At 36.4% G+C, this 506-nt stretch overlaps 1 protein-coding gene across 1 annotated transcript in view; it reads right to left on the reverse strand.

Moving 5' to 3' along the window:
- LOC149036606 (uncharacterized) overlaps positions 1-506 on the reverse strand; it is a 102,302-nt gene that overhangs the window by 61,447 nt on the left and 40,349 nt on the right. The window lies entirely within an intron of this gene.

Below are 506 nucleotides of genomic sequence, written 5' to 3' on the forward strand. Positions count from 1 at the left end.
TCCCTTTTTTTCGGTAAAGGGGTCAGGAAGGAAAAGGAACTTTCAGGGCTGTATTAGCCAACTTTCTGTTAAGAGACTTTTTTGATAAAAGAAAATATAAAGAGGAAAAGTAGAAATGAAAATTTTGAAAAGGACACCTTGTGAGAATATTAAACAATATACTTTCAGCTGACAGCAATGCTTGTCTCTGAAATGATCAGCAATTAGTGTAGGATTTTCACCAGGTATCTCAAGGTTTAGAACTAGGACAGTGGAGGAGAAGGAGCAATTTTTTTTTTATGAAAGAAAATGACAGAGAGTTAAAAGTTGTTCTGCCTTGCCACATGACAGCCAAAGACAGTTTACAAAATTGGCAACTCCTGCCACAGATTTCTTCCCCCAATATTTTCAGTCTTCCTGCCTTGGAGATCTCTCAACATAAACTCCCAAGTTAGTTACATTTGCATATTAACATACCAGACATCAGCTGATTGATGTAAGACTTTTTTAATTTTTAACCCCAGGCA

Source organism: Pocillopora damicornis, chromosome 12 (genome assembly GCF_964200805.1).
Source record: "Pocillopora damicornis chromosome 12, jaPocDami1.2, whole genome shotgun sequence".
NCBI classification, from domain to species: Eukaryota; Metazoa; Cnidaria; class Anthozoa; order Scleractinia; family Pocilloporidae; genus Pocillopora; species Pocillopora damicornis.